This window comes from Talpa occidentalis, unplaced genomic scaffold (assembly GCF_014898055.3).
Source record: "Talpa occidentalis isolate TD23 unplaced genomic scaffold, MPIMG_talOcc4v2.1 talOcc4.14, whole genome shotgun sequence".
NCBI classification, from domain to species: Eukaryota; Metazoa; Chordata; class Mammalia; order Eulipotyphla; family Talpidae; genus Talpa; species Talpa occidentalis.
In genome coordinates, this window is record NW_023601433.1 from 1137472 (window position 1) to 1154830 (window position 17359).

General features: G+C 58.0%; 1 protein-coding gene across 1 annotated transcript in view; it reads right to left on the reverse strand.

Annotated features, from left to right (window-relative positions):
• The window catches only part of PDE8A (phosphodiesterase 8A), a 64974-nt gene extending 47928 nt beyond the window's left edge, over positions 1-17046 (reverse strand). The window contains exon 1 of the mRNA XM_054694708.1: positions 17014-17046. The gene's annotated coding sequence lies outside the window, so the exon portion shown is untranslated. The remainder of the gene's footprint in view (positions 1-17013) is intronic.
• Positions 17047-17359: the final 313 nt, after the last annotated feature.

Here is a 17359-nt window from a genome sequence, read left to right on the forward strand (position 1 = left end):
ACGGCTGGCACAAGGCCCTCCACCCCGACGGAGACTCCACCCAGGCCAAGACTTTGGGGCGCTTGGGAGTTTGTGACAACTGCTGGCTCGTCCTGATGGGTGAGAATCAAGCTCCCAGGGCAAGTGAAGTGCACACGTCAGCAACGGAGGGAAGGACACGGCCCGGGAAGCACAGCTCCTCCCGCTGGGGACAGGGATGCGGGGGTGGGGGATGAGGGGGAGGGAGAAGCGGGTCAGAGTCCCTGCTCTGCCCTCGGCGCCCGGCGTGGTCAGGGAGGCTGGCTGGCACTGCAGAGAGCAGGGCCTGAGGTGGAGCGGGCGGGGGCAGGAGCCACCCCGGGCTAGGCTCTGGCGCTCAAAGACAGAATCTGAATTTGGCAGCAGGAAGTCACGGAGGTTTCAGGCAGGGGATGGAGGGATCAAGTCCCGCTGGTCGGCTGCTCCCCCCGGAGCCTCCGCTTGTGGGCAGCAAACCCCACACCTGCGTGGGTTCTGCTTATCTGGGAATGAGAGACTGAGCTCCGGAGACGTGGTGTTTTGGGTTTTTTTGGTTTTGTTTTTTTGGGAATAGTTTAGATGGGATGAAAATTCCATGAGGGAGAAATAGCAAGCCGGTAGGTAACGTTAGCCACCTGGCTTCCCAGCTGTAGAGAAGGCGAGGACACCGGGGCTGGGGCAAAGCTCCTGCTGGCCCCGTGAGAAACTGCTGACTCCGAGTCAACCAGGTGGAGAGAAGCGGCCCCAGAGAGCCAAGCTCGCGGCTTTGGCTAAGCGACAGCCTGCACACGGACAAGCACTCAGTCCCTGACCAGAAGCCACCTCCAGCCGCCGACACGGCTTCACTCCAGTAGAGACCGAGTGCAGTCAGCGGGCGCCGTGAAGTAGCGAAGCCAGCCCGCCACCCCTGCACCTAAGCCCACAGCGAGGGATCACCCGTGAGCTCCAGCACGGGCGCTGCGGCTGCCCCACGTGGCAGGGATATTCTTGGCACCCAAGACAAACACGGCTCTGGCACTGCACACTGTTGAGTTTACAGGCCAGAAAGCCAGTGGGCCCTGTTTATTTTTCCGTTCTCTGAGTGTACTCAGCATAACTGAAGGGTCACAACGGAGCTTCCTTCTCTCGTGGCCCTGGCGAGAAAATAGTTCTGGTTAATAAGCAAAGAGAATCAAGAAAAGTCTGCCACCCCCGTGGTGCCCGTGGTACCCGCAGATCAGAAGCCACCTTCCCACACCGTCCCGTGGCCTCTCACACAGCAGGCGCTGGCTCACAGGCCAGGCAGCTCCGGGCCCCGAGGCCAGCTCAGCACCAGGCAGGAACTGGGCTGACTTGGCCCTCTCTGCCTGCCGCACGGGCCTTGGGGGGCACACTCAGAGGTGAAGCTGGCTTTAAATGAATGCATCATCTAGAAAGGAGTGCTTCCTTTTTTTTTTTAAGATTTATTTATTTATACAAGAACTGGGGTACAGGCCAGATGTACGGGAGGGTGAGAGGACTCACCAGAGACAGAGCGGGGAACAGAACAGGCAGACTGACAAAATACACTGTTGTGGGGAGCAGTGGGAGAGACAGCAGAGGTCTGCCATGCCATGTGGGTTTCTCCCCGGCCGGCAGGGATCGAACCCGCGCTGCAGAGGCTGTGGACAGCTTCACGGTGTGGCACTCAACCGCCTGCGCCACCAGGGAGTGCTTCTGATTCATGTTCACGTCACCTGTCAGTGTCTGAGCAGGCCCCAGCCCTTGGCAAGCCCCAGAGAAGTACCTGCCCGGTGCAGACACACTTTGCTGTCCCATAAAGAACGCACAGCCCCCACCAGGTAAACTGACCAAGCTGGAGCTCTGCCGAGATGCAACGGGGCACACTGACACCCTTTCCAGCACAGCCGTCCCACTAGGGGTCAGAGTCTGAGGGGAGAAGGGGGTTTGCCAGTCTGCTTGCTCAACCAGCTCTCAAGGGTGACCTACCAACACCCCGCTTCAGCGCTCTGAGCTCGTGCGGCCAGGCCCAGCATGGGCCAGCTGTCCGCGCCATCCCATGCCAGGCTCTCTGTGGCTCTCACCTCACTGGGAATCTTTGGCTTTTGCATCTTAACAGAATGACAGAGAGAAGACATAATGGCGTAGGAAGGAACAGTGCAGCAAGACTTCCTGTTTTCACCTAAGAAGGCTGGGACAGTAAGGAGGCTGGTCAGACATGCAGCGAACAACCATAACAACGCCATCAGGCCCATGCCTGCCGACTCCTGCTCCATGCCCAGGCCCCACCGCAGGGAGCAAGCAGGTGTCCGTGCGCGGCCTTAGGAAGAAAGCAGGACCCTTTTGCTGCTCTCAAGCAGGCCCACCAGGGCTACTTGGGCTCTGAGAGTCCAGGTTTTCCATTTCTTCGTTGTTCCGTGACACCAGGCGGCTATTCAATGAAGAGACTGGAGGGCATGATGCTCTCGGCCTGCTTTCTCTGACAGAAAGGCACCAGGCGCAGGGGCATGTGCTCGGACAGCCCTTGTCCCAGATCTGGTGACACCTACAGAGTGACCGTGGCCACATCTCCAAGTCTCGGGATTCGAGCTCCTCCCCACGCGTGAGAGCCGGCTCGGGCAGAGCCCAGGGCGCTAGGGTTGAATGTCTAAGAAGATGAAAGATTTCTATGAGTAAATGTAACTTATCTGAGCCAAGTTTATTCACAGAATGTATTTTCATCTTAGACTGGCCCAAATATTCTAAAACCTGCCTGAGTAGAATTGTTTTTTAAAAATCAAGACTTAAAAAAGTGATTTAACTTCTAAAAAAAAAGCTTAAGAAAAGTATCACAGTTATGAATAAAGATTCATGTAAGAAGGGGCCTCCCTGGTGGCGCAAGGGGTTAAGCATCGCACTATGAAGCAATCCACAGCCTCTACAGCACAAGTTCGATCCCCCGCCGGCCAGGGAGCTACCCACATGGCACAGCAGACCTCTCTCTCCTGACTCGCCCCCTGCTCCCCTCAGCAGTGTGTTTCAGCCAATCTGCCTGTACTATTCCTCAGTCTGTCTCTGGTGAATCCTCTTACCCCCTGCACCTCTGGCCTGTACCCCAGCTCTTGCATGCATAAATAAATAAATCTTTTTTTTTAAAAAAAAGATTCATGAAGAGGAACATCTATCATTAGCATTGTCATGTGAGTTATGTGAGGAAATTTTAATGGTACAGGGAAAAGGTGCAATTCATTATTAAATGTAAAAGTCAGTTTATAATGCTATGCAGAAGTGTTTATTTAAAAATTTACATTAAGGGCCTCCCCGGTGGCGCAGCGGTTGAGCGCTGGGTGGCGAAGCTGCCCGCGGCCTCTGCGGCGCCGGTTCGATCCCCGGCTGCTCCCCGGCCACCGGAGGAGGGTCCCACATGGCGCGCAGACCTCTCCTGCCGCCCGCTGCTCCCCTCAGCAGTGTCCTTCGGTCCTTCTGCCTGCTCTGCTCCCCGCTCTGGCTCTGGGGAATCCTCTCACCCTCCCGCGCTTCTGACTGTACCCAGTGCTTGTATAAACAAAAAAAAAAAACAAAGAAAGAAAGAAAGAAAACATGCCTCTATATATAAAAAAAAAAAAAAAATTTACATTAAAAATTAAAATTTGGGGCCTCCCCAGTGGCGCAGCGGTTGAGCGCTGGGTTGCGAAGCTGCCGGCGACCTCTGCGGCGCCGGTTCGATCCCCGGCTGCTCCCCGGCCACTGGAGGAGGGTCCCACATGGCGCGCAGACCTCTCCTGCCGCCCGCTGCTCCCCTCAGCAGTGTGCCTTGGTCTTTCTGCCTGCTCTGCTCCCCGCTCTGGCTCTGGTGAATCCTCTCACCCTCCCGCGCTTCTGACTGTACCCAGTGCTTGTGTAAACAAAAAAAAAAAAAAAACAAAGAAAGAAAGAAAGAAAACATGCCTCTATAAAAAAAAAAAAAAATTAAAAAAAAATTAAAATTTCCCGGGCCTCCCCTGGTGGCGCAGCGGTTGAGCGCTGGGCTGTGAAGCTGCCCATGGCCTCTACAGCGCCGGTTCGATCCCCGGCTGCCGGGTGAGGGTCCCACATGGTGAGGGTCCCTCATGGCGTCGCAGACCTCTCCTGTCTCTCCCACTGCTCCCCTCAGCAGTGTACTTCGGTCTTTCTGTCTGTTCTGCTCCCCACTCTGGCTCTGGTGAATTCTCTCACACACACCCCGCCCCCACCGTGCTTCTGACTGTACCCAGTGCTTGGATGAATAAATAAATCTTAAAAAAAAAAAAGAAAAATTAAAATTTCCCATGCCCGCAGAGGAAAAAAGAGTGCAAGGAGTTAATACGTGTATTATGTGCACATTAGCGTGGCAGACGTTAATAAGGGTGGTTGCTGGGCTAGGAGTCTGTAGATGACTATTTCAATTATAACACAAGCTGAACTCAGTGCTATCTTTTAAGGCTATTTTGTAAAGTTATCTGTGACAAGCAGAATTCTAGGAATGCACATTTTTTAAATATGAAAAATCAAAGCAGGCCACGTCACATCAATAATTCCAAGAAAAAGCACGCAGTTACCTTAGATGCGAAAGAACAGAGGGGTTCAATAAAATTTGATGTTTGTGATTTTAAAAACCACATCACGGGGACTGGAAAACTATTTCCTTGATGTGACTAAACCTATCAAAGCACATTGTTTTAAGACCAACTGCCAGTGCCGTACTGGAGGATGGCGGATGGACGCATTCCCATTAAACCACAGCACAAAGCCGCACACCAGCTCCATTACGGATTGACACCACGCTGGACAATCCAGTAAGGAAACAGATCAAAATGTATTGCTTTGGGAAAGGAAACCGAAACCATCAGTCAGCTAATCACATAAGCACCTATTTCAAAAGCCCAAGACACTACATGTGAGATCTGTGTATTTCACAATAAAAACAGACAGTGGAAGAACTGTAAGAATGTTCAGTAAAACTGAACAACATTCTTTTTTTTTTTTTTTAAATGGCACATTCACTTTGGAAAAGTTTGTAGGATTTTTTTTTTTTAAAGATTTATTTATTTTTATACAAGAGCTGGGGGTATAGGCCAGAGGCACAGGCGGGTGAGAGGATCCCCCAGACAGAGTGGGGACCAGAACAGGCAGATGGACCAAAAGCACTGCTGAGGGGAGCAGCGGGTGAGGCAGGAGATTCCTGGCCGGCCGGGAATCGAACCGGCGCTGCAGAGGCTGCGGACAGCTTCACAGCAATGCGTTCAACCCACTGAAGTAATTACTTAAAGAACTACCCTTAAAAAAATGAAAATACTATAGTATTAATAAATATAAATAGCACCTTCACTGACAGAAAGACTAGTACAGAGCTAGCAAGTCTTCCCAAATTCCAATACCATCAAAATGCCGCAAAAGCTGGTGAGGGAAAAAATTCTGACATTGACATGGCAGACTAGACAGGAATGGGTTAAGAGAGTTTTTTAAATGGAACATAATGAGGAAAAGGATTTACCTCACCAGACACTATCAAATCATACACTAAAGCTATAAAATGAGATCAGTGCAATCACAGTACAAGAAAGAATAGATAAGCAAAACCAGACAAGTCGAAGATGTGATAAAGGTGAAAGAATAAACCAGTTGGGAATAAAAACACAATCTGCATGGAAGGTGGCTGGAAGGACCATCTCAAAGAGCTAAGTTCCTTATCTCACACCCTAGTCCCCAAATAATTACAAATGTGAAAAATAAATGTTGAAAAATAAAGAAAATAAACTTAAAAACCTCTGAATGAATACATAACTATGTCAGGGCTGGCGGTGCTGCTGAGACCAGGAGAAGGAAGCGGAAGGACCCTGGAGGCCGTCTGAGGGCGCCCGTACGGGCCAAAGGTGATACAGTTCGGTCTTCAAACAAACTCCAGCACACCGGCTGATGGGCGCCCTGCATTCGTAAGTATATTCGAAAACAACGACACTCAGGGGGAAAACAACATATTCTTTACCATTGGCGGCAATAACTCCTAACTATTAAAACGGATGAAGGGAAAAGTTGAGCATTTTTCCTGCCTTTCCAACGGGTGCTGTACCCGGGACAGCAGTCAGCCAGCTCCGGCCGCTGCGGGAAGCGCCAACCGTGCAGAAGGACAGCAACGACTGCCTCGGAAAACATTTGTTAATCCTACTTGGAATTGTTCTTTTAGATAAGGCTCATCAGTTAATGCTAAAAAAGAGGAGAAAGCCTTAGGTGGACTGTCCTCGGGGAACCAAGCACACGGAGGGCCAGGGCCTCACTGGCCCCGGAGGGGAAGCCAGGAGAACCAGGGGGTGGGTTGGGCACCTGCGACCAAAGACATGTCGCCTGCATCTTATATTCAGCGTCGAGCTACAGGAAAGTCAGACCTCTTTACCGAGTCAGTGTGGTAAGGCTGGGGAAGACCAGGCCAGAGGATAGGGAGGGGTCATGACAAGCAGAACGAAGCACAGAACATTCTTGGACCACAGCGCACTGGGCACGACATGGTAGGGGCGTCAAATAAGACAAAACAAACCGCTGAGCTGGAAATGTGCAGATTATTGGCTGCAGAAAGCCCCTTGCAAAAACACCCCAAGTATGTGCGCATACACCCCAAGAAGAGATCTGAGCATCCACGTTCCCAACACGTTGTTCTTGTTCACCGAACAAAGCAACCCACACGCCTGTCAGGGTGACACGGGCCATTCGCGCAGGCAACGGAGTGTCACTTGCCTTCAAACTGAACTCCCACTTGGACCTCCCTGGTGGTGCAGCGGTTAAAGACGGCGATATATCAAGCTACCGCCAGACACCGCAGCACGAGTTCCCTCCCCGGCCAGGGAGCTACCCACATGGCGCAGCAGACCTCTCCTGTCTCCCCGCTGCTCCCCTCAGCAGTGGATTTCAGTAGATCCACCTGTTCTCCCCACTCTCTCCCTGGTGAGTGCTTTCATCAGCCCCCCCATCTCTGGCCTGCACCCCAGTTCTTGTATGTATCAATAAATAAATCTTTAAATTAAACAAAAACAAAACCAAAATGAATTCCCGCTCTTGTAGGTGGGCAGCAGGTCACAAAAGCTCAAAGACTCTATGATTCCACTTACAAGAGGTGCCAAGAGTGGTCAAAAGCAGAATGGGGTCTGCTGCTGGTAGGGGCACCAGTGACTGCTTGGGGGAAGTGTCCATCTGGGATGGTGAAAGGCTGGGGAGGTGGGGAATGGATGGCCCCTGACAACCTGCACGCACTTCAGGCCGCAGACTTCAACATGCAGACTGCAGATAAGAGCTGTAGGGTTAGAAATGCTTAAAATGGCCAGTGTACATTCAGTGTACTTTGCACTGCTGTGAGGAACAATGTCCTATGTAACCTAATATCAGTGAAAAAACACACATATGTGTATATGTAAAATCTGGAAGGAAACATGTTCTAATAGGTGATCTCTAGGTAGTGAAAACTTCATTTCAGCATTTGCTGATTTTCTGTAACACGTGCACTGCTCTAATAAAAGATCCTGCTGCAGAGTGCACATGAAAATAAAAACATAAGCGGGAAGAGCACCAGATTAGATTTCCTAAAAACATAAAACCATTTGAAAAATAACATATCCAAAAGGCTAGAGCGAAAGATTTGCAATAAGCATGAGAAATCAAAACTTTACAACCAAATACATTAAAAAGCTCTCAGAAGTAGAAGAAGTTTAACGCTAAAACCCAAGCAGAGAAATTGGCAACAAACACGCAAAACACTTCACAGCAGGGGAAGCGCGGGTGCCCGGACATACTTGGGGGGAGGAGAGGATAAGAAGCAATAAATTAAATCACTTCAAATCCAAGCACACCCCTGTGCTTGGCGCAGACGACAAAGCACACCAGGCCCGCTCCTGCTCGGGTGGCACCGCCGTGGGGTCACGACGGGGGCCAGCATAACTACCCACACGGGCCCTCGGGCCGGTGCCCACGGCTCTGCCAGCGAGCCTTCGGGAACGGGAGCACCGCCTCCGTCAAAGAGCGCACAGCAGATCACCCCACGGCGCGCAGGTCTGGACGGGCCGGGCCGGCGTGGGAGGGTGCACGTAGGAGAGACGGCGGAGGTGCCTGAGGTCCCCCTCTCTGGGGTGAGGGTCCGCTCATACCTTGGGAGAGGTCTGGGTCATCTGAGTGCACATGCCTTCGTCAAAACTCAGCAAACGTGCAAGCAACCTCTGGACGGTTTCACTGTATGTAAATGTTACCTCAATAGAAAAACTCTAAACAAATACTGCACCTGAATTAACAACACGCCTGCTGGCACACTCAGGGCCACGTACTAACATCTGCGATTACTCTAAGACGCACAGCAGAAAAGGAGATACCAGACGGACAGACGCAACGTCCCATGGAAACAGGTACTGGGCTGAGGGGCCACTGCGACCTCCCTCCAGGGAGGCTGTGCCGTGGAAAGTACTGAGAATCAGGCCTAGCCCCGAGGCAGCCCCGGGAGCGCTGGGAAGCGCCTACTTGACATGCCTGCAGCAAACACGCTGGAAAGGACGCTCTGCTGGCTGCGTTTCCACAGCAGGCACACAGTGATGGGAACAGGACTTTGACGTGTGTATAAATAATACCCACCCAGGGCCTCCCTGGTGGCGCAGCGGTTGAGCGCTGGGCTGCGAAGCTGCCCGCAGCCTCTGCAGCGCCGGTTCAATCCCCGGCCACGGGCGAGGGTCCCACATGGCGTGCAGACCTCTCCTGCCACGCCTGCTGCTCCCCTCAGCAGTGTGCTTCGTCAGACCTGCCTGTTCTGTTCCCTGCTCTGGCTCTGGTGAATCCTCTCACCCTCCCGCACTTCTGACTGTGCCCAGTGCTTGTATAAATAAATTTAAAAAATAAATAAATAATACCCACCCAAAGGTGGGGGACCCCCTGTGCCCAAAAACAGGAGCCACAGTCAAGAAGAGAGCAAAGCATCAGCCGTGAAGACAACAATTTTGCGATTTCACCCCCGACGGCTGGACAGGGGCGTGGACCCTGAGGACTAGCAGGGCAGCCGGGAGCCAGGGCGAGGGCACGGGCGTGGAGTGGTGGGCGCCCTGCTCTGCAGGGAGCTGCCGAGGATGACGAGAAGATGGCCGGGAGCCAGCGGCCGAGGAAGTAACAGCTAAGTGTTTCCTGGGACGACAGGAAGATGGTCCTGACCAGGCCTGCGGCGAGCGCGGGCGGGTGGAAGCGCGGGCCGACAGCTGCAGCTTGTGACCGTGCAATTTATGGGATCCTTGCTCCTCGCCATGTTTTTCAAGTCTTCTGGAATAAACATCACTTTCACAATGAGGAATGGTGAAAGCCTACTTTCCAAACAGGAACCCAGAACCAAGAGACAAGAAAGCCTCTTTAGCAGCTCCTGGCTCTCCCCGGGCTGGACAAGGACCCTGTGTCCCTGAGCGGGCGCCGCAGGCTCAGGCCGGCTGTGCACTCGCTTCTGTTTCTGCTGCTTCTGGTCGTCATTGGGGAACCTCCAAGGGGAGGAGGCGGAAAGCGGCCCTCGCCCACCCGCCAGCAGGTACGGGGCGCGGGGTCATCACAGTCTCCCAGGCTGGGAAGCCCCGGCCTGAGTCAGCCCCGCTTCCCTCATCTCTCTCCCTCCCACCCAGAGCCACCACACCGGCCAGCTGGACGGGTCAGACCCTGGGCCGGAACCACAGCCCTAGCCCCCTGGGGAGAGCCCCGCCTGGAGCTTTTCCTCACCCCACCCTCAGCAATTTCCTCCCGAAACTTCATCTTCACAAAATGTCTGTCCTCGCATGCTGAGAATGAAAACCTCTGGACGTTCTCCAGGTTCAGGGGTGGACGTCACCCTGGCTTTCAGGCCTGCCCTGCGGCCCTGGTGGCCTCGCGCACTCCCCGCGCTGGCGCTCCCCCCTCCTCAGCTTCCCCTCCTCATGTCTCTGAACACCCACTGCACCCTCAGGTGCTCTCAGCTTCCAGGCCCCTCACCCTTCCAGCCGGGATGACCTGCGCCCAGAGGGCCAGGCTGGGGTCGCCTCCCCCGCCCTCCGCGCCAGGGTCTCCACAAACCCGCTGTCATCGCTGTCCCTCCAACAGACCGTCCTCCACCATCTGGGGTAACTGCGTCTTTGGCTTTCTTGGGAGCTCGACACCTGCGTGCGCGGTACTACGTCTCTACGCAGCCTCCGCTGGGGAGCCGCCCGTGAGACGCGCCCCTGCTTGTAAGTTCCCTGTCACTTCTGTCAACACTAAGCTTTTGAGACTGGCCCCGGCGACACCTGCAGCGGTGCTCCCTGTGCATCTCCGTCGCGGCACGACTGGGCCTCGTCAGGAGGTCCCCTGTGAAAAGCGACACAGCTCCTGAACCTTCTCGGACGTGGCTCCAGGTCACACATCTCAGGGGTTCCAGGCGTGAGCCGGCCTCGCACGTTCGCCGCCATTTGGGGACATGAAGGTTTCCCCAAGTTGCACCTTCCTCAGAGCACCGCAGAGCACCGCCAGCGATGTCAACGTTGTGGACGAGGGGGGTGTTCTGAGCCATTCCCACCCCCCAAGGGAGAGCATCTCCACACCAGGGTTCTCTGTGGTGACATCTGTCTGAATCCGCCTCCCCCTCAGAGGAGCGGCCATGGGGCCTCTCCAGCCTGCCGTCCGGGGCCGCGCTGGGAGCGCACCTCGGCTCCGGCCTTTCCTCCTCCTCACTGCCTCGGTGGCTCTGGGTTACTGTGGCTGCCGTTGCCTTGAAGGAAGTGCCCCGTGCGGCTTGTTCACTGAGAAACACGCCTCTCCCCACACATCATGACAATGCTCACACGTCCCGTTCATTAAAGGGTTACAATAGGGGGCCTCCCCGGTGGCGCAGCGGGTTGAGCGCAGTGCTGTGAAGCTGTCTGCAGCCTCCGCAGCACCGACTCGATCCCTGCCGGCCAGGGAGATCCCCACACGGCGTGGCCGACCCCTCCTGTCACACCCGCTGCTCCCCTGAGCAGTGTATTCCGTCAGTCTGCCTGCTCTGCTCCCCGCTCTCTCTCTGGTGAATCCTCTCACCCTCTCGTGCCTCTGACTATACTCCAGTTCTTGTGTAAATAAATAAATCTTTAAAAAGTAAATAAAGTGTTAAAATAAAGACTTTTAAGTTACCTGCATGATTAATAAGCGTGTGGAAAAGCACTCAAGAGTATCAGTCACCAAGGAGACAGACATGAACTCCGCGCAGGAGGCCGCGACACCCCAGCGAGGCGGGGCCCAGCAACCCCGGGCCCGAGGCGGCGGCGCCTCACCAAGCTGCGGCAGGGGTGTGGCCGCGTGGCCAGCAGGGCGAAGCCAAGCAGCCTGAAGAAGGCACCTGACGTGGAGCGATGCAAGTAGACACCATTCTACTTGCGGTGTCTGCCCGCGAGAAGCGAGAAGCGCCAGATGGCTCATGCCAGCCGCGTCCCCGCCGCTTCGCTCCTCACGGCTGAAAATTAGAAAGAGCCCCACGACCCATGGACAAGAGAGCGGACAGATGAGCTGTGGACGCTACTCCGCGAGAGAAAAGAGCAAACTATAATAGCATTTGCTTAAGCAAGCCGGCACGCCAGGCGCTGAGGGAGAGAAGTCTTCCGGCAGGAGCCTGTTCGTCAGCGCTCTGTTTACACCAGCCCAGAGTCAGCCGAGAAAAAGATATGAAGGAAAAACCCGGAACAGTGGTCTCGGGGGGCGGGGGGGGGGCCCGGCCACTGTCACAGCAGGCCTGCAGCTCCGCAGCACGGAAGGCCCAGCTGGGGCCCTGCTGTGAGCGGAAGCGGGATGGCCTGGTGGGCGGCCAGAGGCCGCGTGGGCGCAGAGGACAGAGCGCCTCGGGGTCCCGGGCAGGCACTCGGGTGGGGGCAGCGGCAGCTTTGCTGTACGTCTGAAATTTTTTACAATAAAGTATGATGATTTTTAAAAGGAAGAGAGAGATTTGCTCAGAAAAACGAGCAGAGAGCTGAGCACGGTCTGCTGTGAGGCGGTTGAGAGGACTCATCAGTGGCTCCAGGTGACAGGAGTGGGGTTCCCAGGGTACCTTCCAGTGGATGGGCCCCGCAGCCAGCCCCGGCCCGACGCCCACTTTGTGTCTGAGGACACCGGCGGTCAGCACTTGACAATGTCACAGTCCGCTCCGGACTGAGCTGGGCCTCAAGGAACCATCCAGGCCAGCTGCTGCCGTGTTCGCGTGCACACCTCGCTGGGAGGCGCCATCGAGCGCAGACACACCGGCCCGTGAGGCTGGCCTGAAAGCGGGGAGGCAGCGGGGCGGGACAGGGAGACACCCAGGGGCATAAATGAACAGCCCCGACCTGTATTCCAGCCCTCGGGGATAAAGCCCCAGGCAGCCCCTCCCTGCTCTTGGAGCCCACCCTCCCGTCGGGGAGCTCTGGCTACCCTGCCCGGCCGCACGGACGGGCCAGCGCAAAGTGGGTTCGGAAACAGCAACAGCAAACTTGTCAAAACAGCTCTGACAGGATATGCCTCGCTCCTCTCCCAGGGCAGACAGAAGCAGAGGAGAAGGAGGGGCCGAGGGCGGTGGCTCAACACTGACACGGCCAAAATTAGAGGCAAGAGCTTCACGAGTCACCCCACAGATGAGTCACTGGCTGCAGGGTATTTTGGGTTTTTGTTCAAATACATTCAACGCACTCCAACAATTTTTGTCAACATTAAACAAGGAGACAGACCCACGAGACGTGAATCAAAGCCCGTCACCTGCGAGACTGACGCGCTGCTGCCACCTGACCTCGCGGGCCGACCGCCGTGGGGGTCTGCCGGGAAACCAGGGTGCAGCCCCGGCCGCGGCGCCTGTGATCCAGCAGGCAGCTCAGGACAGCACTCCTGGCCGACATGGCTGCAGGGGAGGTCCCAAGGGCAGAGAAAAGCGAGCACGAGAAATATGTCAGCTGGACCTCGAGTAACCGGAGGGAAAGGACATGGGCGGGGGGGCATCTCGGCGAAGGTGGACAGGAAGAGCCGCTCCTGGGAGCTCTGGGCCTGAGCCTGAGCAGCAGGAAGGGAGCAGCAGGGAATCCCCAGGGATGCTTGCCAACTCGCTACAGAAAACGAAGAGGGCAGAGCAGAGGGCCTGCTGGCACGCACGGGACGGGGCGGACACGGGCCCGGCTGGAACCCACTTCCCCATAAGGTTTATGGGCTTTAACAGAGTCCAGATAAGAGACTTGGGACACCTGCTGAACACCTGGCGGAGGCCGCGTGAAGGCCGGAGGCGGGAGCTGGAGCCATAGCCGGCGGTTAGCAGAGCTGGGAGCCAGCGAGAGGGGCGGGGAGGCCCTGGGTGGTCTCTAACCTCGGCGTCTATGGGAAAAGGAGAGACAGCAGCCGGCTCTCAGGGAGGCAAGGACTCACCGGGTCCCCTCGGTGGGGCGGCAGGCGGCGTCTAAGAGACGGCGGCTGTCAGCGCCACCCGCGGCCCGCGCTCTAGGCTCGCGGGGCCCACGCCTCCTCCCCTCGCTGTCCTCAGAAACCAGGCCGAGGCCTGTGACCTTGGACGGGACGAAGGGCTCACTGTGTTCTCAGCAAGTTCTCCTTCTGTCCTTTGATTTTTCCCCATTAAAAGGATATTCTGTCGGGCCTCCCTGGTGGCCTAAGAGTTAAGTCTCATCGCTACCACCTCTACGGCCCCCCCCCCTCCGGGGCAAACTCAGTTCAACCCCTCACCAGGGAGCTACCCACAGGGTGCAGCAGACCTCTCCTCTCGCCCGTGCTCCCCTCAGCAGTGCACGTCTGTAGACACCGGTTCTGCTCCCCACTCTGTCTCTGGTGGATCCTCTCACTCGCCTGCACCTCTGGCCGGTACCCCAGTTCTTGTATGCAAAAATAAGTTAACTAATCTTAAAAATATATACATTCTGTCCCTCAAGGCACTTTAGGTTATTCTGAGCTGCCTCACCCTGTGGCCTCGCATCACGAACCCTCCCCGACTAAACACCCAGTTCCAGAGGGCGCGCCGTCCAAGGGGAAACCTGCGTCATGAGCCACTTCACAGGGAGCACTTGTGCCAGGAGAAGCCGCGGCCCTACCCTGGCCCTCGCTGCCAAGAGAGCGTCAAGGCCGCCTCGGGCAGGCCCTGTCACTCTGCCTGCCCGCACACTGCTTGGGAGAGGGCACGACGCAAGGCCGTCAAGAACACGGAAGCGGCAGCATCTTCCCAGGCGCTGGGCCTGGCCAGGCAAGTCCTAAGAACACAAAGAGGAGAGAACTCGCCGCCCCTGTGCTCCGGAGAGAAAATACAGTCGCTTATTTCAGCAACAGAAAGTTGGACCTATTTTGTCCTCCGCACTCCAGGGGAAAACTTTCAGTCGCTCACATAATCTGCTGAGGGGCAGCGACACCCGGGGCGGTGGGGGAGCATGAGACTGACCGGGGCGGGCGGGGTGCGGGGGCATGAGAATGTGACTGACCTGGGGGGGGCACGAGAATGTGACTGACGCACTCAACAAGTTATGAGCAGGCAGCAAGGAGCAGAAGAAGCCGGTGAACTGGGGTTGATCACATGGCTGGCTGGGCCAGTTCTGTGGAGGACGGGGGGCCTGCAGGGTCAGCCAGGAGGCAGCCGGAGAAGGGGAAGGGGCAGGTGGTGGGAAGCAGGAGGGGACTGGGTGGGGGAGCAGGGAATGGCAGAAACAAAGACCAAGAATAGAGCGGAGCGGGTCTGAGGGCGCCCGGGCGGAGGCTGGCATGCAGGTGGCCAGGCCTGGCTCCCGGGTGCGCTGCCCAGCGGCTGCACTCAGCCAGGGGCCCCGGGGGAGACCCACACCGCCCACCATTATCGCCTGGTGCAGAAGCTCGGAAAGAGCAAAAACCTGGGATTCTGCACAACCAGATCCAAATCCTAGTCTCCCGCGAGGTGAAACCAGGTTCCACTCCTTCCCGACAGGGCTGGGTGGCCTTCCCTCTTCTCCACAGTCTGCTGCACATAAGTCAAGTGGCTTGTGGAGGCCAGTGGGGTTGGGGGGGGACACAGCAGGGAACAAAGCAGCCAGGACCGTCCCCCTCAGAGAGCTGGGGGTGGGGACATCAGTCATCACAGTGGGGGGGACAAGTCCCCGCGGGGTCTGCTCTGACATTCCGGCCCCCACATGGGATCTGTCAAGGGCAGCTCAAGTGCTGGCTAATAAAGGCACCGCAAGGGAGTGAAGTCCAGGGCTGACAAGAAAATACTGAAACGTTACAGTTTAAACTGGCCTGACTGGCCCCAAGAGGAAACCAGGCTGGCCATGACCCCACGGTCTGAAAGCGGGGCCTGCCAGTCAGGAGAGGAACAAGCGGCGTCTGAGAAACACACGTTCGTCACGATGCCCGGCACACTCTGCGCCCTCCGCTGCTCTGGCGTCATTGAGAAGAAATCCCGGCCACTGGGCTTTGCCGTTAAGAATATTTCTTGGCCTCCCTGGTGGGGCAGCCGATTGAGCGCAGCCTGAGAAGCTGCCCGCGGCCTCTGCAGCGCGGGTTCGATGCCCGGCCGGCCAGGGAGATCCCCGCATGGCGCGCAGACCCCTCCTGCCTCGCCCGCTGCTCCCCGCGGCAGTGTCTTCGGTGGGTCTGCCTGCTCTGCTCCCCGCTCTGGCTCTGGGGAGTCCTCTCGCCCCCCACATCTCTGGCCTGTACCCCAGGGCTTGGATAAATAAATCAATCTTTAAAAAAAAATTTTTTTAAAGGAATATTTGAATGCAGGGGTCATGGGGGGAATACAGGGGCCGACTGTGTGGCCTCAATAAACACACTCTCAGCAAGCAGGCTGAGCCCCTCTGCATGTTTCAGGAAATTAAGTTTTCTGATGAATCCTGCAGAAGGACAGCTCAGTGAGAAGCTGAGCGGCACGTTCTTAAGCAGAGGTATTTTTAATTAACTGAAACTGGATCTTGACATCTACGTACACAAACTCAAGTCTATAATTTGATTTTACTAAATTGCTAGACATGCGTCTTATTTAAACACGTACTCTCAAATTTCCAAGGCAGTTTCAGTATCTTAATTTTAAAAGGTTCTCTACCCCTCCCTGTCCGCTGGGGCCGGAGGCCTCACCATGAAGAGCAGCTGGCGCAAACCCGCAGACAGCACATGTGGAGGCACCGAAAACAGAGACTCCCTTAAAAAATACTCACCCGAAAAGCCCAGAACTGACCTCAGCCCCGCGCCACCCCGCACGCCCGGCGTCCACCCGAGACGCGACGCGGCCGCACCGGCTCCACGCGCGGCTCCGAGGGGGGCGGCGGCTCTGGCCGGGCCCCACACGCTTCCCCGAGTCCGCGGTACCCCGCAGCCCGTCCGAACAATAACGGGTACCCCAAACGTGTGCGCTGCGCCCGGGGTACCCCACCGTCCATGAGCACGGCGGCGAGCCCCAACTCCAGACAGGCGTGCGGCGCGGGGGTGGGAGCCCAGAAAGGCAGCGCCCCAGGCGGCCTGGAAGCTGCCCAGCCCCCCCCCCCCCCCCCGCACCCCGTCGGGGACACCCCCCCCTTCCCGAGCCCCCGGCGGCGGCGGCGGGACTCCGGCCCAGGCGCGGACAGGGGGCCCCGGCCCGCAGGGGCCGGGCAGGAGCCCAGAGCCCGAGGCCCACTTCCAATCCCGGGGCGCAGCCCAGACCCCGCGGGTGTCCGGGGGCGCAGGGAGGGGTTCCGCCCCGTGGGTACCGGCCGGCCCCTGCGCCCGGCAGCCCCGGGACACTTTCCACTCTCGGCCGCCCCGCGCCCCGGCCCGGTCCCGCTCCCCTCGGGGCCTGTCCCGGCCCGGCCCGGCCCGGCCGGGAGGACACGCTTGGGCCGCCCCGTCCGCCCCGTCCGCGGCTCAGCGACGCGACCCGGCCCAGGCCCCGCGGCGTCCCGGCCGCGCCCCGAGGCCCCGAACCCCGAGACCCTGCCCCCGAGACCCCGGCCCCGACACCCCGAGACCCCGGCCCGACACCCCGGCCCCCCGGCCCCGACCCCCCGGCCCCCGACGCCCCGGCCCCGAAGCCCCGACGCCCCGGCCCCGACGCCCCGGCGCCCCGCCCCGGCCCCCCGCCCCCGGCCCGCCCGCGCTCACCGTCCGGCCGTCGCCGCCGTCCCCGGGCGCGGCCCCCCCGTCCTCGCCGCCGCGCCGCGCCGCCCGGCTCCCGGGGAAGGGCGCGCTGCGGGCGCAGCCCATGCCCGCTCGGCGCCGCCTCAGGCCGGCCGCGGCGTCGGGGCGCGGGCGAGTCCTCCCGGCGGGCGGGCGGCGGGCGGGCGCGGCCGCCCCTTTTAAGCCGCGGGGCGGGGAGGCCCGGGCGGCGCCGCGGCCGCCCCTGGACAGGCCCGGGGGGCGGGGGGCGGGGGGCGGGGGCCGCGCTTCCGGGGCGGCGGGGCGGGCGCCGGGAGCCGCCGCGGGAAGCCCGGCCGGGCCCTGAGGGGCG